Source organism: Euprymna scolopes, chromosome 32 (genome assembly GCF_053919585.1).
Source record: "Euprymna scolopes isolate OS-2025 chromosome 32, ASM5391958v1, whole genome shotgun sequence".
In the NCBI taxonomy this organism is placed as follows: domain Eukaryota; kingdom Metazoa; phylum Mollusca; class Cephalopoda; order Sepiida; family Sepiolidae; genus Euprymna; species Euprymna scolopes.
Genome location: NC_136513.1, coordinates 25,111,950 through 25,138,712, shown reverse-complemented (window position 1 = coordinate 25,138,712; position 26,763 = coordinate 25,111,950). Strand labels below are relative to the sequence as shown.

Here is a 26,763-nt window from a genome sequence, read left to right as displayed (position 1 = left end):
AGAACAATGCCCACAAACATACTTTCTATATAATGTGTAAGCATGTAAAAGGAAATGGAATAAAAAGAATTATTTTATAAATAAAGTCGAATGCCAAAATGAGGAATTGAATAATAATACTCATTGTTTTCATTAATTAAAATGTTAGCAAACTGATAACTTAGCCTGAAATCGAACCGTGTCTTATTTTGTTCGCATAGAAATGAATAATTACCATGGGTACTCTCCAAACGAACAGCTTCTGCTTCTGTCATCACACGCCTTCTTATACTAGGACTGTTTTCGGTTGTCAATTTTTTCTCAGTATTTTATTTTATGTTTTCTTCCAGCGACCTCTATTACACACTTCGGTGATGAGTTCTTGCCTTAAATATCCTGAGTCTCGTAATTATATAATGTCAGCGAGGTGAAAATTTAAATCAGAACTGAACTATCGAATGGGATAGAATATGTCTGAATTGAACCATTTTTTGTTTAAACAGAAATAAATTAAGAAAAAAATGTTGTGATGTGAGATTACTTACAAATAAGAAATATCTGGACTTAAAGACCTAAATTGTTGATTTAAGAATCCTCGCATTTTGCCACGCATAATGACCTCAAATTAAACCATTATTTTTATCTGAATCCATTTGCTTTGCAATCCAATCCCTCTCGATTGTCTAGTTCCAGTTGACTTTTCTTATTTCTGTTTTATCTTTTCCAGCAGGAGTCCATTGGAGCATTTGGTTGGCAATATTCGCTGGGGTAAATCTTAGCGTATTTTCGAGCAACCCTAGACATCCTTTGCAGCATCCTATAGATTTCTTTTATTTTTATTTTTCCTAAGAAGTCACCACTTATCAAAGCCCGAAGGCCACTCAAAGATAAGGGTTGATGATGTACAGTAGTTAATGGGCAAATATCGTAGTAACCGTTAGTAATGGAAATTTGGTGAACTGGATTACTTAACAAATTTAGTAAATTATATTACTCATCAAGAACTTGTTTACATTGGACTTGAAGACGATCAAACTGTAGTCAGCTGGAAGAGAGTTCCATATGTATGCAGTTCTAACAAAAAAAATGTTTCCATGGAATCTACGTTTAAGTTTAGGCACAGATAAAGAATGTAAGAGTTATTGATAGTGGTTTCAGTTAAACGAATGTTTTTCGTGAAAAGCAGGTCATGAAGGGTGCATAAATTGAAGCTCAAAAATATTAGCTAGTAATTTAATCGCTATAGTTGTTCTTTTACATGTTTCTATGGCACTTGAAATCAAACATTTAATTTTGTCTGCTGGCTAATTTTGAGAATTTACGAGAAAAATATTGAATATTTTTTTAAGAGTAGCATTGGCACACAGAAAACATGTTTCAGCATTTTAATTATCATTTAAATATTATTTTCAAATAATAATTTAGTATTTTGGTTCGATATGAATCGTCTATATTAATGTTATTCTAATTTTCTATTAATTTGCTTTGTATATCGTTTCTTTCGTTGAGGTTTCTTTGTAAAGATTTTGCACACACACACACACACATATATATACATATATGTATACATATATACATATATATGCATATATATATACATATATATATGTATACATATATATACACATACATATATACATATATACATAGATATATATATATATATATATACATATGTACACATATATACATATATATACACATATATATATACATATATGCACATATATATACACACACATATATATACGCACACACTCACATATACATAGATATACATATATACACACATATATATACATATACACACATATATATATGCACACACATATATATGCACACACATATATATATATACACACATATTATATATACACACATATATATATATATATATATATATATATATATATATATATATATAGTCCTTTTCTTTATGGCTGACTTCATTTTGCATGCATTTGCTTACGCGCACCTGCGGTATGTAACAGTAATATGCACGGCTAGGAGTAGATTAACAAAACTAACAAAAAGTACAAGAAGTTTGAAATTCGGCTGCCACATCATAACAACAACTACAGAAATATATCCATTCGGTCGCCTCGACGAAGTAGCCCAAATGTGGATATTAAAGAATATCCCAACTACAGTACACACTATATGTAGACTTTGTGGACAAATAAACGAAACAGTGTAATTAAATTTTGAGCTCTAATCATCTCCTGGTAACTTTTTATAATAAACTAATCCTCAAACACATTCTTTCAAAAGAAAGTTAAACTCAATGTAAACATTTAGAACCGCAACGAAACCAAACATTTTTGGATTAAAAAAAAAATGGTGGTCACCACTAATCTATGCCACTCGGGGATAAAGGGTTATTGCGTGTACAGCAATCAATGGGATATTATTGTAGTAATCGTTAGTATTGGAGATTTGATAAAATGTCTTACTTAAGGGGGCGGTTCATCAGGAATTTGTTTATGTTGGACTTGAAGACATCCAAGTTGTAGTCAGGTGGGAAACGGGCAAACGGAAGAGAGTTCCACAGGCGCGCACTTCTAAGAAAGAAGCTTTGTTCATGGAATCTACGTTTGGATTTGGGCACAGATAAAGAGTGGTAAAAAATTATTGACAGTGGTTTCAGCTAGACGAGTGTTTTTTGTGAAAGATTGGTGAGGGGGGACCATGGATTGGAGCTCAGACAAGCACTTGCCATGGAAATAACGATAAAACAAAGACAGGCTCGCAACGTCTCTTCTGTGGGGGAAATGTGTCAGGGAAGAGAAACGGGAATCCCCCACTAAGCCATGAAGTCTATTTTGTACTCTGTCAAGGCAGGATAGGCTCGTTTTAGTAACTTCTGCCCAGATATAGCAGAAGTACTCCATCCTTTGACGTACTTGGCTTTTATATAGATAGAGAATTGCATCAGGGTTGAGATATCTTCTGGAGCAGTAGAAGGATCCCACCATTTTTTCAGAGACCTCGGCAACAGACTTGATATACGCATTCCATTTCAGACCATGAGTAAGGTCAAACACAGAATCTTGTAAAAACATGGAGCCTCCCCAAGACGAGAGCCATCCATTTCAATTGATTCAAGATGGGGATCAGAGCTTTGATAATGTAAAGATATGAGCTTGGTTTTAGAGGCATTAAATGTAACAGCCACCTCTTTCCCCACTGTATCACGCTCTCAGGATCGGAGAAGAGAATATCAGAGAGAACATTACCATTTACGGCCTTTGGTGTGTGCCCATAGATTGTCGTGTCATCAGTATAAATGTCAACGAATGATTTTATAGTGGTTTTCTATGCTGAGTTAAAAACAAACGGAGGAAAACTTGATGTTTATGGTTTATACAATACAATTTAATAAACGTATTGTGATAAAAAAACAAATCAGGAGGTAATGTAACGTAGTCGTTGCGTGTGCATACTGAGACCTACATGTCGTATGTAGACAGTCGCAAAGAAAAGAAATCGACTCACTTTTTTTTCAGTTGAAACCATAACAGGTACTTCCAGAATAACGCCTTGCCTCTTGTTCAAAAATCTTTTCGTACAAGCATCAATCATGTCGAACACGTGGTATTCTATCTTTGTCCGGCCGTGTTTACGACACGACACCCCTTTTCACTCTCGGGTCATGTGTGTAACACGTCTATTTCTTTCCTTCTCGGGCAACGGTTTCTTTTTTATAATATTTTTCTTTCTTTCTTTCTCGCTGTGATGTCACATCACATATGGTTCAATCATTTGCATACGTTGGCTGTCATACAACAACTGCTGCTGCTGCTGCTGCAATAGGCACGTCTGCGCTCTGTTATAGTGACGAATGTTTGTTTTTGTTTTTTTTTCCTTTTTTGATCAAATCACTTTCATTTTAAACTGGAATATATAATTTTATATTACGATATTTTTCGTGTCATTTGCAATCTATTTTTTTCTGTTAAAATCGTGTTTTAAGTTAAGCCGGTAATTATCCGATTGGAAGCCAAGCTAATTCTATAAAACTAAAGACCGATCAGCTACACCGATTTGATTCGCATCCGAATGCTGGAGAAAACCGGCATTTAAAACCTATTTTTCGGTGTGTTTGTCTTTGTATATGCCGATTACAGTATTGGAAATTGCGCATATTTACACATCTGAAATAATTCTTGTTTTCAAAGCTATAGAAAGTAAACAGTTTTAGTATATTTGAAATCTCGTCGTATTACATTTCCCGCCTTTTTATTATTTTTCTTGTTTATTTTTGCACGAAAATATTGTCAGGGTTTTAGTTTAGTACACACACAAGTATTATTTATTTAATGCACCATTTTAATAATAAATTTCATTTTTAAAGTTAACCATTTCTCTTCATTTTCAAATAATATTTTGCTGAAATGAATTGTCTTAAATTGTATTTTAATTCTGAAATAAAATGTTTATTTACTTTATAAAATCATTAAATTCGATGTTGTCTTCGCTAATGCTCATTCTTTTTCTTGTTTTCATTGCACTTAATCATTTTTAATTATATTTTATTTTAAGATACTCGCGCTTTTCATAGGACTTTGCTGTAGACTCGGGTATCCACTTCGCGGGCACCCTTGCAGTAAGTGGATCTTGTAAGAACAACTATTGCTAAAGAAGTTAAACGTGGCAAAACCCCATGATTAGTCCAGTGGTGTGGGCTGTAAGACAGTAAATATACATAAGCTATGGCATTGGTTTTAACCTTAACCTTCAAAAATAGAGTGCACCATCCCTAAGTGGGGGACCACAATCATGCCAGGTTGGATTAGTCCAATGGTGTAGGCTGTAGAAGTGTATATATATATATGTATATATATATGTATATATATATATATATATATATATATATATATATATATATATATATATATATATATACATAGGATATGACCTGGACCGGTGACCTTAAGGTTGAATAACATGTGCACCATTTCTAGATAGGAGGACTATCATCATGCCCGGTTTGCTTTTGATCGATTCAGTGGTTTGAGCTGTACACACAAACATACACACAAACGCACGAACGCTACTACTTTATATATATATATATATATATATATATATATATATATATATATATATATATATATGTGTGTGTGAGAGAGAGAGAGAAAGATAGATAAATATTAATTAACTTGTCCGACGTTAGATGTCACAAAAAAACATCATCATTGCAAGCATTAATTAATGAGAAACGAATTGCCTCCCTCTATAGTTGCTTTTTATCAGTTAAAATTATTAAAATCATTCTGTCTACAACCCCCCCCCTACAAAAAAGGTCATGGCTGTCTTTTTACGGTTTAAATTAGCCATGTTATTTTATAATTTAAAAACAATGGTCCATGTTTAAAAAAGACTGTAATTTTTTTATGATAATTTCTTTTTAAAAATTAAACAAAAAAGTGTGTCAGTGAATTGACATCTATTCCTTTACAATTTGTATTAAAACTACCCAGAAGAAAAGCAAAACAATGTATTGCTTATAGGATCTTCACTGAAAAAATATATAATTTAAAACAAAAATAATTATTTTTAGCTTTAAATGCAAAAAGAGAATTTAATAAAAATTGTTTTTAATTTGTCGTTATTCGTTTTATTTTATGTTTTATTCCTTTTATTTTTAATGTGTTTTAAATAAAACTTCCATCTACTGTGGAATGTCCACAGGTTCTGCTATTATATATATATATATATATATATATATATATATATATATATATATATATATATATATATATAAAGGCGTATCCGTAAACTGATTTTAAAAGAAACAATATTATTATTTGTACATTTAAAAAATATTATATTTGAAAATGAACTTTAACATATATATATAATACATTCCGAATTGTCAGAATATAATGATTAAAACAAAATGTAGAAAACAAAATGAAGTAATTTTAACATAAATTCAAAAATATGATTTTCTTTTCATATTCAGTGGTTTCAGCAATAACAAGAAATGCAGGTTCTGCCGCACAGACATGTAGAGAACGAGCCACCTGGCATCATGTAAGGTTTTGCTGTGCTGTGCTTCTTGTAAAATGCAAAACCATGAGGTGTGTAAATGTATTGACTGGACGATCTGTATAATTTTGAATACCAAATGCAGCAGCGAGTTCTGGATAGAACAGTTGGAAATAAGTCATGCACCATACACTTTGACTATATGATTCCTACAGTTATGTTCCTTGAAAGCAAAGCTATTAAATCTGAAATATTGATCTGGGACAAGAAGGAAAACTAAGCAGTGATTGGTTGAAGTTGGTATTCCTAATGATGATATGCTAAACAGAGCTGAGCGGGAAAATATAATAAAATACGAAGGTCTTGTGAACGACACGAAAACAGAATTAAATCGTAGGAAAATACCTATCATTCCAATAATTATAGCAGTAATTGAACTCATGAAAAAGAATTTCAAAATCTAGCTTCCAAATATACACACAGATTCAAGTGCTAGAGAGATTCAAACAAATGCACTTAAAGAGACGGTTAGAATTTAAAAAAAAGAGCTCTCGGTATGAATATAGTAAATAGCTTCATCCACTAGGATGCCTCACTCTCAACCTGAAAAAAATGAGAAAATTCGGATTTACTAAGATAATTGAAAGAGCTCGACTGAACTCCAATCCAAGGTTCCCCTTTGCAAAATTTTCAAAAAAAAAAAAAAAGAAAAACATTCGACTAGCTAACAGCCACTATATACGACTTCTCCACTCTCTATCTGTTTCTAAATATAAACGCAGATTCCTTGAACAAAGCTTCCTTTTCAGAACTGCCAACCTGTTGAACACCTTTCCGCTGTCCTGCCTCCCGGTTTCATACAAGATAATTACTTTCAAATCCAATGTAAACAAGTTCTTTTTGAGCCGTCCTCATAAATCATCAAACCATACCCAATTTACACCATTACTACATTTCCACCTTACATTCATTAACCATTATCCTTGAATGGCATTCTGGCCTTGATAAGTGCTGACTTCCAAGTTAAAAAAAATAATTAAGATTGGTTGAGTAAATAAAGGGTGACCCCCCAAAAAAATAAAACTAAATGGAGGTCATCTAGTGCACATGCTGTAGAACTATGGGTTAAATAGAAACCGACGTGAAAACAACAAATATATTCTATTAAAAAAAATGATCTTCAAAATCTTTTGATTCGGCATTAAATAACCCGAAAAGGGTTGATATGTCGTAAAACAAAACTAACCAACCAACCAACCAACCTTTCTCTTAGAATGTTAACACGTATTCTTCTGTATTCATGCGTGATTATTCATGCCTTTCAATGTTTTCGAGTGTCCTTCTGTATTCCTTAATGCGGCCTCGATGGTTTTTTTCCCCTTGTTTCCTCGTTCTTTACCTTCCGTTCTTTCCCTGTTTTTTTTTTTTGTAAACTTGATTCTTCTTTTTTAGCAGCATTGTATTTATTCTTTTGTGTATGTTTTAACATTTATAAACTTCCAATATAGTGGGTTTACTAACTGCTACGGTAAAAGAGTCGGGAGCTATAATGTGTGACTTTGATTCCGACTTATTGAATCCAAAATATCTGACCCCTAGCCTAACTACTTCTTTTACCGTATTCAAATACTAAGAATGCCTCTATTTACCCGCATCTCGCCTGCCAAGCTTATGGGGTCGGAAGGTATGGATCCGATTGGCTTCAACGCTTAGGATTGCAAATGTTGGGACTCTGTGGTTAACATATGATTCTAAAATATGTGTCTCCTCATTTGAAACGTTTTCAGTGTTGAGGTTGGCCTTACTTATTTACCTTCAAATACGAGTGTTTGGAAGTATGATGGTTTAAGTTTTGACCGCCCCCCCCAAAAAAAACCATAGAAAGTATATCTAGAACATATTCTGTAGAACGTAGAAAAAACGCCAAAGACTCTAGTGTTTTGATGTGATGATTTAAAGTTTCATTTCATTCGGACAAAACACTAAGAAACGGAGCCTAATTAGAGTTGGGGCCCGTATTTTTGGGTCACCCTGTATTACGGATTGCTTCCACTTTTTTATTCTAAGGTCACCTAATAGACTTTTTCTATTTTCTTATATTTCAGTGAATACGTCAGCCACCGCATTAGGTTTTAACGCAGGGATAATCCAGCTCCTCAAACAAACGGTTCCCTGACTTGCGACAAAAATAAACGTTGCCTTAATCTAAAAGTACTTTTTTATTTGCTAAACGAAAACAGAAAATACTAAATATAAGAACAGGGTCGGTAAAATGTACTTAATTCTTATTTAGTTGTTTAGGAGTACAAAGTTAGAAAAAAATGTACGGTTTTTAAGTAGGGAAAAGCTCCTCAAATAAGAAATACGCAGGATTGGAACAAATTTTTAATGGCATTAGTTTAGGCGAAACATATGTTACACTTTGCAATATATATTTGCAAAAAATATGTTTTTATATACATTTAAATATTTGAGCATTTGAGCGTCGTTGGCCATTGTTTGTCACCCTTACTAGAAAATGACTGCCATACGCTTAACAAGAATAATCAATCACCAAAATACCACATTTACTCCAGGGGGCCATAATACCTAACATTTCCTGAATCATTCAGAACACTGTGCTCCTAGCCAAAAGTTCAGGGATTGTCGATTCCTCGGACAGTAAAAAGGAGACTCTGACTCCAATCCCGCAACCGTGTAAGCTATAATTTTGTTTTTGTTTTTTTTGACAAAATTTTTAATTTTTTTTTTATAAAAATCTCCTTACGCAATATTTTAACTATTTCACGTTCTCTGTCAGAATCATTCGCATCCATTCCTTTTTTTTCTGTCCTGTTTTCCATTCATAGAAACTTTTACTCTTCCTCTTTAACTATCTTCCCCTTTTCAATAATTTGTTGTTTTATTTTATTCTTTAAATTATTTCATTCATTTTATTGTACTTTTTTATTATTTTTTACTCTTTAATCAATTTCTCATTTTCATTCAACTTTATCCGTTGTTCGTCCAATTTCTTTCCTTACCTGAGGGCGGTTTTACACGATTGGATGACCCGACGGAAAAGGCCCGCATGTAATGCACACAAGATAATTAAACTACGTCAAGCAAAAATCACTTTCCACACTGAAATCTTCACCACCACTCCCAGCCTCGCTGTCTCTCAATCATGCTTCTCTCATGCGTCAACCCTATACATACCTCCTAAAAAACATTCTTAAATTACAAAACAGAAAATTAATAGGGGCTTCTAAAACATGATTCAACCGTAGACAGTTTTATTTAAATATACATCGGATTACTAGCTAGAGATAGCATTGGAGATGTGACCAAGTTATATTAAAAAGAAACCTATCATGCATTCCAACACTTTCTAACCCATGGGTTGAGCTCTATAGTAAAAATAAGTAACGAATTTGACTTAGTTTTTGACGAATTTGACCATATGAAACATATTTATATTAAAACTAACTGGGTGGCCGGCGTTACACGGATGTTTGGAGGTGGGTGTTGAACACAAAAAAAGTGGTAGTAGGTAGGCAGGCTCGAGCCCGTTACGCGAAGGAGGAAAAAGAACGTGAAAATAAAACCGTGATGTATTTGCCGTTGCGTCCATCGCTAAACCGGAAGTGGCGAAGATTTAAATTAAGGCAAGTCAATCGAAAAGAAGAAATGAAAATCTCGACGAAAAAAGCGACCCCTCCTTGTAGAAAAGTCCCCAGTTTAGAGTAAAGGAATTAATGCATTTAGCCATTTGTCCAATATCTGTCGTCCGAAGGGGCAGGTTTTAAGACGAAACCGACCTGGTGAAAATCCCTCGCCTCTGTCGAAATATCTAGGAAGACATACATACATACATACATACATACATACACTTAAACAGACTAGTGAGATTTGTATTATAGAATATGAAATCCATCATGGATTTTATTAGTTCCTAATTCAGGGATTTATCTTTCCAGCAGCGTATGTAACGATTTTGACTGAACAAAAAAGTATTACACTCTGTTATGGTTTCTCTCTATAGTAGCGGTTAATTTAAACATACGGCAAACCGGAACGCGCATGCGTAATGTTATTAACTAATGCATGGTTTAGAAATGCAAGTCCATGTGAACCCATAATAAGAAGTTTTGTTATGGCAAAAAATAACCCTCTGATGGACTACATTTCTTCATATCTCCTCGGTTTTATCCGTCCCTGGGGAAGATGTACGGCAAGGTTGAAATGGGAGGGCTTGAAAGACAGTGTCTAACAAATAGGACACTCTGATCTACAAAAATGCCTAAAAACTAATGCCGGTATTTCCGTCGGGGGTGCCTCAGACCGTTAGCCATAAAATACAATCTCGCAAAACGTGGGAAGGTAAATGCTGGGATGTTGGCGCTACTGGGACTGTCTAAAACGATATCTCAACCTGACAGAGATCAAGGTCGCACTAGCAATGGCTAAGATTCGATCAAACTAAGTATTTTTTTCTTCTCATTATCCCTGTCTATCTACATTTAGAAGCCGTGATACAGCGGAGCAGCTGAGTGTGGATAACTATTTTCATTTCTTTTCAATCATTGGTGGGTTGAGCTCGCTAGTACGGAAAGTAATGATTTTTTTCTCTGGTTAAAGCATTACTCTTCGTTAATATAATTTAAATAGACAAAAGTTATGGACTATTGTAAATGAATGAGTGTTTTATGCAAAACGGATGGATTAATATTGTTAAATTAGTGTTCAGTTTTTTTATTAAATACTTAGTTCGCTGTACCTTTTCATACAAAAAGTTCATAGAAAATTTCAGTTAGGTTGACAGTGTAGTTTCTGCGAAAACATCTAACATAAAGGTAGTAGTGTGGTAACGAATACCTATCGGCCCCTTTCAATCTCTAGCTGTGTATCAAACGGATACCATAATTCATAGTTTGCTGCACCTTATAATAGAAAATGTCCATACAAATTTCAGCCGGATCGACCCAGTTTTTTTCCGAGAAACCTTTTAGAGTTGGCATGGTAATGTGTTGACTATTTTGTATTGACCTTTATTAATCATCAATTGCGTATCAAACGGATACCATGATACTTAGTTCGCTGTATCGTCATATCGATGTAAACTGAAAAAAAGATTCCACCTGATTAATACTTACGTTATACTAGTTAATGTTTTTATAATTTTCGTGTAAAAATTACATTTTATTATAATATATTTAACAAATAATAAAAAAGGTAATTTTATGTCATCTTTTAATTATGAAACTGTTCGGTAAAAAATGTTCAAAGAAGAAACTAATATAGATATTTTGATAATAAAATATTTTATAAAAATAAAAACCTTTCGAAAAAAATTATGTTAATATTAAACTGGAATGAAGTAAGTACGAGCGATAGGTGCCCCGCTTTCCCTTGGCGTAAAATACGCTTAAATATGATATTTTAATTAGTTCAGATTTTGTATATATTATTTTTAAAATAAAAAAAATATAACAACATTAAGGTGCCATCCTCTAGAATGTAAACTGTTACCACGGTAGCAACGTGACACGCAGACAAACTGATTAAAAATTTAGATGAATGTACAAAATGCTTAACGATTTTTCGTCAATTTTGACTCATGTTGAAACTCTTAAAAACAATTTTTACTGGCTAAAGACCCATAAAAGAATGCTCCATAAACAATCCAATCATTTGAGGCCTCCTATCGCCGGTCTACTACTTTTAGTTTATGAGGAGATTAAGTTTGAAAATATGAAGACAGACAGGCATATAGTTGTATAATTATCAGATTAAGAGAAGGGGCTTCTATTCGGTGTACACCGGCACCACTTCCGCTATAGAAATGAATATAAAATCCTATCACTTCGTTTACTTTTTTGGAGATTAACATGGCGTTCGGGTGATATTACAAAACAAATCTCAGCTTCGAACATTCACAATGTCTATCCACGCATAGAAGTTGTGGTACGTCGAAACAGAACTCGGCGGATGCCTACATTTCTCTATTATTAGGTGGGTTATCTCAGATAGGAAGTGGTGCAATGAATACAAAGAACTCCTCACAATATTATGATTGGATGTTGCAAGTCATTCATACGACATTGGAGAATCTCCAGAAAGATATAACGAAATCCTAAATCTTAAGCTTAATACCTGTTACTTGTACGAAAAACTTCTCATTAAAGTGACTTACTAGATTGTTTTATATATATTATTTTATTTAGAATTCATTACTGAGATGAGTATGATTTATTAATTTATTTATTGGGGACTATTATCCTCATCTTTATTAGTTGTTGTTTCACGACGTTTCGGCCAACTATTCCTCTGGCCTTCGTCAGGTGGTAACCGCGACGGGATAGGAACTCCGAATCCCCTAACTGCATTCTCAGCAATTACTGCCATCCGAGACGACAACAACTATGGATGGCAGTAATTGTTGAGAATGCAGTTAGGAGATCCGGAGTTCCTATTCCGTTTCGGTTAGCACCTGACGAAGGCCAGAGAAATAGTTGGCCGAAACGGCGTGAAACAACATCTAAGAAACCTGAGGATAATAGTCTGCAATTAATAAATTAATATATTGTATTACATAATCATTATAGCCAATACCACTCATCTATTTCACAGGAAATATACCTTCTCGGTACATTACCCTGTATATACCTTCCGGGTACCTTCCCGGTGCATGTACCCTTTATATACCTTCCCGGTACATGTACGCTGTATGTACCTTCCCGGTACCCTCCCGGTACATGTACCCTGTATGTAACTTCCCGGTACATGTACCCTGTATGTACCTTCCCGATACATGCAGGGAAATAACATTATCAATCAGCATGGGGTTGCTGTTTTTCTGACGAGATTATTTTAACAATAGTATTTTTTTAAATGCATTGCCTTCTTTCTTGGTATTCCAAAATAGGTACACATAAAAAATCATCATGACAAGTAATCTAAAGAGAACAGGGGTGCATGTTTATCGACTAAAAACAAATGACTATAATTAACAACTTGACAGCTAGATCGACTCAGTAATTTTCGAGAAAACTTCCAGCATGAAAAGGATATTGTAGTGACTATTTCGTATTAGTCTTTATTAATATGTAATTGTACATTGAGCTGACACTATACGACTTAGTTTGGCGTATCATCTCAGCAAAGGACCATAACAATTTCAGCTCTATCATACCAGTAGTTTCAAAGAAAAAGTAGGGCAAGCAGAAAAAGAACATACATACATCATGACAAAGTGGACAATGTATATTATATATATATATATATATATATATATATATATATATATATATATATATATATCTTAAATAGAATTGTAGAATGTGTACAACGAAGAAGTAACGGAGAGACACAAACTGAAGCCCAGTGGTTACCTGGGAAAGTCGGTCTGGTAATATGTCCATGTAACAATTCAATTTAACTGCATACTATGCAATGCTTCAAGCATGTCCGTGTAACAATTCTATTTAACTACATACTATAAAATGATTCAAGCAACCTACACCCACCTCTTATATATATATATATATATATATATATATATATATATATATATATATATATATACAAGGTGACCCGCAAAAAACGGGCCATAACTCTAATTAGTTAAGAGTGTTGTCCGAATGAAATGAACCTTGGGTCATAACTAGTTTATTATATTCAGAACATCACATCAAAACACTCAGGTCTTTGGCCTGTCTTTCTCCGTTGACTTTAAAATGCTCAGAAAAAACAATTGAATGTCCTCTGTTTTTTGGGTAACTTTATATATATATATATATATATATATATATATATATATATATATATATATATGTTAAATAATATATTTTATTACAAGATATTAAGAAAAAGTTCATTGCAAAGACTAAAAAACTGTATTTATATAACAAATAAATGACAAAAGTCTATATTCGAAAATTTTAGATGTTGAACGTCTGCCGTTTATTTCCTTACGTACGTTGACATGCATAATGTCTAGAAAGCACCTGTTTCGTGGCGTACATCATAATGTCATTATGTAAATTCTTGAATGTATTTCGCCCTTATGTCATCAGAAGAAAATGCACTTGTCAATTTTAAATCAGAAGAAAAAGCACTTATCAATTATAAATATATATATATATATATATATATATATATACATATATTTGTAGTCATCGACATACATTCCTGTTTCGTTGTATCACAACTCATAAATGCCGCTAGACTTGCACTTCTCCCGAGCCAAGGATTAAACCTAGAACCGTCGTGTTGACAGTCGGTAGTTCTCCGACTCGACCACGGAGGCGATGCCCGCAAATAACCTGTCCGAATGTCTATTTAAACAAACATCCGTCCACCACGTTTATATATATATATATATATATATATATTTATATATATATATATATATATATATATATATATATATATTCTATCAATAGTCTAAAAAGATAAAATTATTCAAATTTCCCCTACATTCGGGCGAAAGTAAGATAGCGTATTTGTAAGATTGCGTACAGCTGAACAAGCGGACGGTTTTAGAAAATAAACGCCAAATGTTCACCATATCCAGCCATGCTTAAGTGACGTAATACATCGACTAGATTATTTCCTCACTCATCGTGTGAGTTACGATAATCTCTCTGTTTTTTTTTTACAAATTAATTATCTCTCATATAGGGTCACACGAGGATAAGGGTTAATGTATGTACAGTAGTCATTGAAACACTAGCGTAGTAATCGTCAGTAATAGAAATTTGGAAAAATTTGATTATTTAATGAAATGTTCAACATGAACTTTTTTGACTTGCAGACAAGCACTTTATATTCAGCTAAAAAGCACGCCAGTTCAACAGAGTTCCACAGGCGAACAGTTCTAGAAATGAAGCTATGTTCATGGAATCCACGTTTAGGTTAAGGAGCAGATAGAAAGTGGTGAAAATTATTGATAGTGGTTTTAGGTAGACGACTGTTTTTTTTCTACATCTATGCGATTAAAATTTAGCTTTATTAGAAGCAGGTTATAAAAGTACGTTTTAGTTAAACAACCTTTTATCTTTTTTTTTATAAGTCCTTACTTCTTTTCAGCGAAAGTCGGTGTATATCGAGGAGGTGTAATCCTGATTAATACTCCTGTAAATTCAATTTAATTTTTTTAAATTTACATAATGAATATATTTTATTACAAAATATTAAAAATAGTTCAATGCAAGGACTATAAAATGTACCTATATAACAAACAAAAGACAAAAATTTATATTCCAAAATTCAAGTTGTTGACCATCTTACTGTTTATTTCCTTGCGTACGTTGACATGGACAATTCTTGAAAGCAGCTGTGTCATGGCGTAAATTTATTTGTTTATGTTTATTTCGTAGCGAAAAATCATTCATTTGTGTTAATTCGTTAATTCATTTTGCCTTTATCTCATCAGAAAATAAAGCAGTTATCAATTTTAAAAGAAAACAAAGACATATGAACATGATTACAAAATCCGAAAATTGGAAAGAAGTTTTAATTATTGTTTTTATTTTGTTACGCCATCTTTGAAGTTTTCTGCAAAACAGTTGCTGTCAAGAATTTTGCATCTCAACGAACTTCAAGGAAATAAACAATAAGATATCCAACATCTTGAGATTCGGAATATGGCCTTTTATAATTTATCTGTTATATGCTCTATAGTTACATAGAGTTTCATGAATTAAATGGATTGGTATAAATAAAAAGTGAAATACTATTGAAGAAATATATTTCTCCAGAAATATATAATTAAATAACAAGATATTTTTTGTAAGAATTAATAGAAAAGGAGGGAGTTTCCTAAACATGGGCATCAGTATAGATTATGAATCGTAGTGCGGGATTCGTAAATCATTATCAGCTTTACAAGTTCTGAAAAAAAATCACTCTCAGATCGAAATAATGATTTTATAACAATAACAAGTGTTACGTACTGCTATATAGAAGTGAAAATTGCATTTCAAAATCAGAAAAGAGAAGGAATCAGACGAGTGTGATTCCAGAAAGAATCTAAGAATACGGTCGAGCGATGAAACACTCTACCAAAAATTCAGAAACAGTTCTAAATAAAACACAGTATAGTCAATAATTTGCAAATGACATCTCTGCTATGTCGGATATACCCCTACTATGGAAACAAACGGAATTACTAACCAAGTATTCTGATGGAACCATGACAGAAAAAGAATTGAAAGAAAGTTAATTGCAAATATATATATATATATATATATATATATATATATACATATATATATATATATATATATATGTATATATATATATATATATATATATATATATATATATATATATATATATATATATATATATATATATATATTGCGCCAGGATCTAGTCAGGTCATAAAAAATGTAAGTCTTTGAGGTCTCATATGTTGGATGATGCGGGGATTTCTATATCTAAGTCACTTAATAGAACGTTCACTTCCGCTAGCGGTCAACAGTAAAATCGAAAATTACGGAATGCAAAACTTTTAGACTATACATCATAAAGAATAAAGAATTATTTGTAATTGAGATAAGCATTATGGAATGAATCAACATTTTGCAAGGAGAAAAATTGGTATCCCTTACAATACTACGCTTCTTCTATTTTTCTCTATTGTAAATGAAGAAGAAATCCTTATAGTCTGGCAGAAATATGTATACTTTATCCTAATACAGTGATTTGCTTTTCGGAGAACCGTATCCATTTGATATTAATGATCGACAGCATGTTTGATTCCACTATCACCGGAAGGAAAGTAAATAAGGACTTCATATAACATAAAAACAAGATATTTAATTATGTCGATCAAAATTTTATACACACACACACACACACACACGCATATATATGTATATGTGTGTGCGTGTGTGTGTGTATACATATGTGTGTATATATTTATATAGATATCTATATATAGGCGTGTAAATACATCTTATCTTTAGTTTCATATTATTTTAACTTAGTAATTATATATATATATATATATATATAAATATATATATGCATATATATATATATATATATACATATAGGCATGCAGATATATTTTATCTTTAGTTTCATATTATTTTAACTTAGTAATTTTATATATATATATATATATATATATATATATTTATATCTTTTGTTTAATTGTTTGTTATTTTAACTTAGTAATTTTAATTTGTACTGTTTAACGTTGGCGGGGATACACGCTCTAATGAGTGTCATTCCATTTATTAGATTATCATGCTGTACGTTGAGTGCATTTTTCTAAATGTGGATTTATTCGGTTGCTCGTCTTTAATTTCTAGCTTGGACGTCCCTCGACTCTTCTCATTCTTGAGGCTCTGAAATTTCTCCAGTCGGAAATGAAGCATTGTGGTTGATTCATTAAAGACTGGCTCTCGTCCTAGGCCCGGCGGCAGATTCTACGTAGAGGCGGCGGCGGCAATAGCGGTTTCGGCTCATGTGCCCAGTGTACAGTTAATGGGGGAGGATGGCGAGGAGGTTCTTTTTTATTTAGCATCGATTCTAAAATTGTACCACGGTTGAATAATAGTTTTTTTTTTCTTCTGAAAATCAAGGTTATTTTTAACTTTAGAAAAAGAAGAATTCCACCACAGGAAATTGAAGAACCGTGAGTCAGTTATCTCCTCTGTTCGCCAATAATCATGTCTGCGAACAAGGATCTTACGTCCGACCTGGTACAAAACTAGCATTTCTGAACCATGTAATCTTTATCTATCATATATATATATATATATATATATATATATATATATATATATATATATGTACAAAGACGAAGAGAGAGCGAGAGAGAGAATAAATGACAAAAAGTTATATTCCAAAATGCATGATGTTGACTATCTTATAATTTATTCCTTTAATTCAGTTGATGTATACAATTCTTGACAGCATCTGTCTCGTAGCGCAAAATCAATCACTTTATTATTATATCAATCAGTGAATCTATTATGCCCTTAACTCATCAGAAGAAATCGCAACAATCACTCCGTCAAAAGGAATTGAAATGTGATTTGACATGGAAAAAATCCGAAAATTGGAAGAGAAGTTGCAGATACCTTCATATTTCTTATTACGCCATATTGAATTTTTATCAAATAAAGTCATTAAACCTAACTATTCGTACTAAAAATTTAGTTAATTTAGGAATCTTCTGCCAAAATATTCTATTTAATAATTAGTAAACTTATTAATTCTAAGTTGTGTATACATACTTATGAAAATAATATCAAGAAATTATAAACTATCATGCATAATGTAAATACGAACCTAAACTAAACAAAAAAAAACAAAACAAAAAACGATTGATCATTTCGGTTGGTTATCATAATTTATCAATTGATCCGAATTGAAAGCCGTACATAATTCAAATCTATTAGCTATTACAATCGAACTTATTAATCCTTACAAGTGTAATTTTTAAAATTATACAATTCAAAAACTATACTTACGTTTTGTTAAGTTTAAAAATAATCTGAAAACTCCTTTATATCGTAATTGCCAATAATCAAATTTACTTAATAAAGTGAGGCAGAGTTACCTCCCTTGGAACAAATCTAACGAAATTAACTTTACTTATGTTTATTTTTTTTTTATTTACACAACGCATAGACATCCATATTAAACTAATAATTAAGTTTAATATAGTTTTAATGTCTTTCACTTAATATTATATTAAAAAAATAAATCGATTCATATTATAAATTAATTCACTAATTATATATGAAAATCTTAGTATTACAGAGTATTTTAATCGATAATCATAAGTCATTGAGTTCATATCTGCTAATGCTGACTTTTAAATTAATTAGTTACTTCTTTTTACTTTAATTTTGATTTATTTATTTATATATTTATTCATATTACAGGGTGACTCAAAAACACGCGTCCCAACTCTAATTAATAAAGTGTACACGGAGCCCGTTTTGTTGGGTCAATATCAATATCAGCACCATCATTATTATTTATATTAAAATAATTTTTTTTTTTATTTTTACATTTCACAAACTTTACTCAGTTCTACATACGAAAATATTGTTTTAATAAACATTTTAAGAACTTTTTCCTAATCTAAGCTTGGTTTTTGTTATCATTGTATATATCTAAATTCTCTAATAAGTGTGTTTTAGACTTTCTCCCTCTGATAACATGTTATTTTAATTATAATTAAATAAATGCATATTTAAGTTAAAACAAATCCAATTTAAATTCAAATTAATAAGCTTTATTAATATTGTTTAGACATAAAAATTATATACCATATCCAACCCAGGTTTTCCCTATACTTAAAACCCCCTCTCCTATGTACTTTAATTATTTTTTCATTTATCATTAATTCATTTATTTATTAAATTTAATTAATAATTCCGACATGAATTTATAGACGTTGATTTAATAAGTATATATATATATATATATATATATATATATATATATATATATATATATATATATATATAAAGCCCCGAAACAGGTTTCATGGTAAACAACTGATGACTCCTTGAAAAATTAAAAAATTGGTATTATAGTAAATTCGAGAGAGTTGGTGCAGTGATTGCAGGTAATTAAATGACTTACTGACTAGATGGTGTTTTAACGAATGATAAAAAGTAATTTTTTGTATAGTTTCAAACGTTAAAAACTTCAAAGACTATATATATATATATATATATATTAAAATATATATATAGTTTATCTTAGTAGATTTACAATAGATATATTTATTATAACTATAACATTGAATTCATTCTAACAATTAAACCATTCGGCTTATATATTTGACATCACTTATCAATCAATTAATAATCACTTGTTGCATCATATACATTTTATTTTAAGATTAATATTGGGCGTCTGATTGCATGATATACATTTTTAATATTATGATTATTACCATTTATTTTTTCCTAATCCATAAATTAACTTACTTAACAAACTCAACTTTACCATCTATAAACATTACTATTAAACTAAGTAAAAATATTATGAATATAATATATGAATATAATATATATATATATATATATATATATATATATATATATATACTAGAAGAAGTACCCGTCGTTAATTGGGTTCAAAAACAGCCTGCAGAAAAGGAACTGTGCTTGATGAAAGTACGCTAGGTTATGAAAAAGAGGGCGGTGTAAAGAGATAGGTGTTGATACTCAAAAATTTTACCCTAAACAAAATATGATGAAAGCAAAGTTAATTTTCGTGAAATTATATTTTTTATACCAATTTGGTTCAATTCTTAGCCAAAAAAATGATGTTTCCTTTCATAGAGAAGATGTTATATATATAATAATATGCAAGAAATAAATGTTACCATATTCAACAAAAGTTACTTCTATGGTAGAAAAGTTCATTGGTTTGTATTTTTAAGTAGTTTAATATATATTTTTTTAATTCACGAACCGGTTAAAAAAAAATCAAAATGACAGCGACTTTGAAATGGAGAGCCCCGTTTTCAATTTGAAGGAGGGGCAGCTGAGCAGTCTGTGTAAACAATTTAAGAGAGTTCCGTCAACGTAAAGAATATATATAAACATATTTTAATGTTTTCCGATATTTTTGCTTGAGGAATATTCGATTATGACATGTGTAGTTTATACAAAAATTCATTTAAGTAGTTATCGCCTCATATTTCGTTTTAATTTCGGTTCGCTTAAATTATTTTAAAAGAGCATTAAGAACTATTTCCCCCCCCAAAAAAAAACATGAACTGAACTTTTATTGACTATGGTAACATTTATTTCTTGTATATTTATTTTTTCGGGTAATAGTTTGTTGGCTTTTCAGCTAAACACTCGTACTTCATCATATTGACGAAATATCGAAAAACAAAGAAACAAAAACAGTGTTGAAAAATAATGAAGCTTTACTTACTTTAGTAAAATAATCCGAAACAGCAAAATGGGATATTAAAAAAGTAAACACGTAATTACTTTAGTTTTCTAAAACAAAGAATCGATATCAATATGAATAAGATTAAAATGGCGCCCTTTTCAAGCAGAACAGCTTTGTTTCAGTTTTATAGTATTGAACGATGTAATATTGCGCCGTCGGATTCAGGGTTGTACTATTGTAATGTAAAGAACACGCAGGAATGGTTGTAATCGACTGAATTCTTTCTAGTACACTGACAAAAAAAAGCTTAAACAGATATATAAATAAAAATGTAACGGTTATGTAAATGTTTTTAAAAAGACCCGTAATCACGTGAGCAGGGGTTTTCCTTGTTTTGACATGATAACAATTAATGTTCTTATTTTTTATTATTTATCTATTTAACTATTTTCGAAAGAGTGCCACGTGCAAGTGGAGAAGGAAAAATCAGAATTATGTAAAATTTGTGTTGAGAATTGTCTAAATTTCAGGCTTTTTTTTTTTTGGCTTTCACTTTAATAAGAACGTGAATTTATGAGGTGAATTTATTCGACACAATATGAATCAAATTCAAGAATTAATAAAATCTAATATAAATTAATATATAAGCTAACGTGAATTAAGATAAAAGTTAAGGTGTTATTGTGGACCTCACCCCTTTTAAAAAACCTTATTAAACTGCCATATTCACATTCTATGGAGGTCAGGCGCGAACGAACACCCACTAATTTTATTATACCATATTTCTTCAAACTGAAACATAATTATAAAAGTATACTTTCGCAAATAGATATGAAAAGTCTTTGTTAAGGTTTGTGGCATATTTCCATGGAGTACAGGCACGAACGCAGACCCCACAATTTTATTATACCATACCTATTTAAGTTGAAACATACTTATCAAAGTATTCTTATGTACATCTATACTAAAAACCCTTGTAAAAGTTTTCGTTTCATGTTTTATTTCCATACTTTGGCGGCCAGGCGCGAACGCAGCCCCCACATTTTTATGAACCACCGTTCTGCCATATCAAACATACCCATTCCTGTGTCTCGATACACCTTCTATCAATATTTGTAATCAGTTTTTTTTAAATAGTCAACCATATAGTTGCCTACTCGTGACCATTATTTTATGTCGCTACACATTCCTGAGCATGTTTTGTTTTACAGCATATCAACTCTTTTCAGGTTATTTAATGTAGAATCCAGTGATTTTGAAGACAATTTTTTTTATAGAATATATTTGTTTGTTTTTTTTAAGTCGGTTTCTATTTAACTAATAGTGGGGACACTTACAGGTACTACCACTTCGGGTAAGAGTGGACCTGGGAGCAATGGCAATTAAAGGGTGGCTCCACACTCCCCAAAGCCCGCAAGTTTAAGGTCATATCCAGGACCAGCTTGAGGTCAGTTGAGGCCATATTGTAAAGTCCGTAATCTATATATATATATATATACATATATATATATATATATATATATATATATATATATATATATATATATATATATATATATATATACTAGCCTTTCGGCTCGGCGTTTCCCGGGAGTTTGGAGGTGTATGCTGAGCAAAAAAAGAAAAAAGAAAAAAAGGTTCATTTTTTTTTAACTTGGACCACTATTATGACCCCTCATATCCAAGATTTCAAGTGTTTAGACCCAAAATTGTCAGAGGAGTTTTGTAGAGTTCTCAAAAGTCATATCGTTGAAGTTTGACCCATTAACAACCAAATTTCTGTCAGAAAACCGATCACATCGATTTTCCCAAATCTCAGCACGCTGTATATCAAATTCAATCGACTAAAATAAGATGGAAAACAGGGTGAGGAAAAGGAAAAAAATGGGGCAAGTTACATGTAACAAATGTACAATTCAATAAAATAAATAAGTCGACCGTTGAAAAGTTAGTCTGAACGAAAAGCGCTTCGGGTGTATTTTAACGATCTTGTTTTTAATCGACTTATTTATTTTATTGAATAGTACATTTGTTACATCTAACTTGTCCCATTTTCTTTTCCTTTTCCTCACCCCGTTTTGCATCTTATTTTAGTCGATTGAATTTACACGATGGTTCACTTCTTTATAATTATTCTAAAATTTTGCCAATCGAATAAAGTTATATATATATATATATATATATATATATATATATATATTACTTGTTCTGCATTAGCATTTCTATGTCGCTACACATTCGTGACCATATTACAGTTAGTTGCAAGTAACTACAGACCTTTCAGGTCGTATGTAAAGTCTGTTATCTGCGGATACATATATATTTTAATTGACGAAGAGTTGCCCAAGCAAAAAGAAAAAGGTTTCCTATGGAAAAAAAAACATGTCTTAAAATTGCCTACAGAAAAAACTTAGGAACTTGTCAACGAAATGCCCCAAAGGTTTCTAAAGTGAATACTAAACGGATCTAATGTAATAATTGTACCTGTTCTCGGTCGTCTGTAGAGAAAACACTCGGACATTTATGTTAGTTAAAAGGTAAGGTTTATTGTAATACGACGGAAAATGACCCTTCATTTGTCATTTTTACCGTGGCAAGCTCTAGACAAAGCACGAATCCATTTGATATGTGAAGATTAAATACTCATTCAAAGTCACACATTTGCCAACGATATATGTTAGGTGGAATAGATTCTGATTCGAAAAACAGCAATTCTTACATATTAATGAGAAACATACTCCATGAAATATGAAAAATAACAAAAAAAAAGAAGTGAGAGTCACGTGTCTACCGGAAATAAAACTCAAGATCAAATTTAGTCCTTAAATGCCATGAACGATGTTTTCGACAAAGGGAGAAGATTTACTGTTTTGCTGGTTTAAAATATATCCATCTAATTCTTTTTCTTTATTATCTTTAACAGTCTTTAGTCTCTTATATCAAGTGTCTTCCTGTTTTGTCTAGAGTGATTTTCATTCAGAAAATCACAAAATTCTGAAAGAAACCTGTCGCACTTATATTTAGTATTCTAACCGAATTTTTTTGAATTTTTTAGAGGCATTTAAAAATACTATGAAGCAAATGCATGTGTTGTTTGCGTCACAGGTTTCAGGTAGCGCTGAGAGTTCCGACCAAATGTAAAAGTTAAAAAAATATTTTATATTTAATAAACCTCATATCTAGCGACAACTTTTTTCTATGTTAATTGAGTTTACTATTTTGCAGTGATTTTATTGCAAATAATTCCTATACGTGTTCGCGTGCCATCAAAGTGATTTCAGATTATTCTGGAAACAGCTTACTGCATGGTAATCAGAAGGAGCATAATCTGATGAATAAGGAGGATGAGGTAACCAAGCTGCAACATTTTTATCTTTAAAAACGTGTAGTCAGGCATTAGCGTGATGCAATAAAATTCTATTCCTGTCCGATATCGCAGGATATTTTTAGAGTAACATTTAATTCACACTGTCAAGTGCAATATATATATATATATATATATATATATATATATATATATATATATATATATATATATATACATATATATACATACATATACATATATATATATATATATATATATATATTTCGAATTTATTTTCCTCGCAGAAATTCATCGTTTTTGTTTTTTTTGTTTTTATTTCAGAATCCCTTTCCGATCCAATCAGTCAGAAAAAAATAAATCGTAAAAGTGCAGACCTGCTTTTGGGATTTTTAATGATGGCTAAGGATTGCTCATTTTGCTTACTTTATGATCGTTTTCTGACAATATTACAGGAAAGGATCCATTATTGATCGCCTTTAACAATTTGCTTAAGAAAAGGTTGCACTTGTATTGGATTTACACAGCAAATCACAGCAAGAAATGCGATTCAAACTTTATTTTTTCGAATCATACGGCAACCACACATCATATCGATTTGTGTACCAAAGTTTTTTTTTTCAAAATATTCCCGAATGTTGGACTTTTATTGGTTATAACATTCTTCTCTTTCTTATGTTGTGCAATGTCGATTGCTCTATATTAATCTGTTAAATAGGAGGTGACTGACCACTTGGCTGTTCAAAGCTCGAATTCACTTTGTTCCACAAAAAAAAAACATTTTTACTTAGGTTTGTAAACAGCCTCCACTTGATCCCTCTCGTAAGTCCGTGATGTAGTTCTAGATAAATTTTCACTGGAAAAATATCGGTGAAACCAATGCCAACAATAGAATCCTCAAATCTATACGATATAATAATGATGATGAATGCTTTGATTTGGTAGTCATCTTAAAGGAGTCTTCTACAAGTCTAAAATCTATGATAGTTCTAAACTGTGCAAATAACTTCCGTCCAGTTCTGTCAGCTAAACCATCTACACTGCGCCCCATTTTTTTTTTTTAATTTGAAAGTAATTTTTACATTTATGTAAAGAAAATTGATAAAGTGCCTTAAATGGATCTTACCATCTCCCATTTTCATTGGGTTTATAATATACGTACTACTTTTCAATATACTTTAAAAATAGTAAATCATCGCAAATCAAGTCCCGGCTGCTACTTGAGGATATCCAATATAATATTTAAAACAGTGGGCCGCAATATTATACAACTAACTTTGATTTTCCAAAAGAACAGTTTGAGGGGTATTTTTGCTGTATTCGTTTTGGTGGGTAACTGGTGATATCTTGTTTCACAGACAGGTTGTTATATAAAAGGAATTTTGTTCATAGTAGCTCATTTTTGTTACATAGAGAAGGAAATGCAATTTCGTTTGTTGTAATTGTAGTCAGAAAAATGTCTTGCTGTAGATATTTTCTAAAGCGTGACAGAAAGTTTACCTCAGCCGGACACCAATTATAAATGAAGCGATACAGATGGAAAAGACTAGAAAGACCTCTTCTCTCTGTGAAATAGACTACAGCGACACAAGGAGATCAACTCCCACTAGATTTAGAAGTCCGTTCCCTATACAGTCAAGCCAAAAAGAAATACTCCCAGCCGCATCTGCAAGAATACGTATAGATAGACGATTGGATCAGAAGTAATTTGTGTGTGTGTATGTGTGTGTGTGTGTGTGTGTGACAAAATGATCAAAAAACGGTTGAGCAATATTTAGAGTAAGGAAAATACTGAAAATTTCGGGAGTTTGTTGCTAGTTCAATTTAAATGAAGACAAAAGGTCGCTGTCATTAAGAAAATGAAAATAAATGGCGTTTATGATGAATGGTCAAAAGTTGCAAGATATCTGGAGAGAACGTATCATTCATACTTCAGGGTAATTTACATGTTATTTTCAGTAACAAATCAGTGAAAATAACTTATGTAAGATCTACTTAGGTTGTTTTCAAAGAGAATTCTTTGATGATGGCCTCAGTGAAAACACGTAGTGAGTGATAATTTTAAAATATCATCATTATTATTATTAATATAAATAATACTATTAATAATAGTACTAATAAAATATTAATAATGACGTATTACTACTACTACTACTACTACAACTATTACTACTACAACTATTACTACTACTACTACTAATAATAATAATAATAATAATAATAATAATAATAATAATAAAAAATTTATCAGAGAACTCAAAGCGATATGGAACATGAAAAATATCAATATAATACAAATAATCGTTCCCTTTTAAATAGAAAGAAGTCTAGAATAAATTGGAATCAAAGCGAACACCGAAAATATACAACGGGAATAAACGATGAAAATAACTGAAACCTTAATAAACACACTCGAGAGCGGAAAGCAAGCTACATAACCTAATAATGCTGACACGTCAAAAAGAAGCAGAAACCGTAATAACTCTAGGATAGCAATACTACCAGCACATGATCTCAATGCAAACAAAAGTGTTTAAATTTCATAATGTTTACCCCTTTCCCTTAAAACAAAATGTGATCTCACCAGCCTCGGT

The 26,763-nt window shown here is 31.6% G+C and overlaps 1 long non-coding RNA gene across 1 annotated transcript in view; it reads right to left on the bottom strand.

The window, feature by feature from the left end:
* LOC145256104 (uncharacterized) overlaps nucleotides 1–3,654 on the bottom strand; it is a 241,024-nt gene extending 237,370 nt beyond the window's left edge. Inside the window, exon 1 of the long non-coding RNA XR_013863935.1 lies at nucleotides 3,475–3,654. This is a non-coding gene — a long non-coding RNA (uncharacterized LOC145256104). The remainder of the gene's footprint in view (nucleotides 1–3,474) is intronic.
* Between the last annotated feature and the right edge of the window lie 23,109 nt (nucleotides 3,655–26,763).